Here is a 740-nt window from a genome sequence, read left to right on the forward strand (position 1 = left end):
TTCCAATTTGGGGGGGGGGGACAAAAGGCACCTTGTGCTCGCTCCCCGACCTCTTCCCTCTGGGATGCTCATGGCTTTGGATGTAAGAAAACCAAAAAACCCAATGGCCACATCCCTTCCCCTATTAAAGCCATCCAGGATCAGCCCTTCGAGGGGCTCAGCCCCGGTGCAGGAGCATCCCCGGGGGGGCACGAGCGTTTTTGGGACTTGCGCAGGGAAGAGGGGACACGCACAGGGCAGGGATGAGCTGCCGAATCCCTCCCGCCCATCATCCTCCCCATCGAGGACCGGACACCCCCCGGGAGGTTGTTAAAAAAGAGGAGGGGGGAGATGGAGACGGCGCTTCTCCTCCTTCCACCGGCCAGACCTGAAGCAAGGCAGACGTCCGTCCGTCCGTCCGTCGGCGCTCCATCACCGGCGCCAGTCTCCCTCGGTTAAAATTACCTCCCGAGGCGGGAGAGAGCAAAAGCCAGGCTGGGAGGGGAATAAAATCCAGGTGAGCTCATCCTCCGCCGGAGAAAACGTCTCTACTTGGCATGAGCGAGGTGTTTCCAAGCCCGGCACATCCCTCACGTCACCCCGATCGCTATCGCCCCGGGGACCGGGAGCTTATTCATTCGGCAGGTATTAAGCGGGAGATAATCCGGCCGCTTCCCGGCCGTCCTTCAACCCAGCCAAAGGTGTCATTCCGGTGTGGGATGCGATTTTTCGGTCGAGGTTTCCCTGCTCGTCCTCACCCC

Source organism: Charadrius vociferus, unplaced genomic scaffold (assembly GCF_000708025.1).
Source record: "Charadrius vociferus isolate BGI_N301 unplaced genomic scaffold, ASM70802v2 scaffold858, whole genome shotgun sequence".
Classification (NCBI taxonomy): Eukaryota; Metazoa; Chordata; class Aves; order Charadriiformes; family Charadriidae; genus Charadrius; species Charadrius vociferus.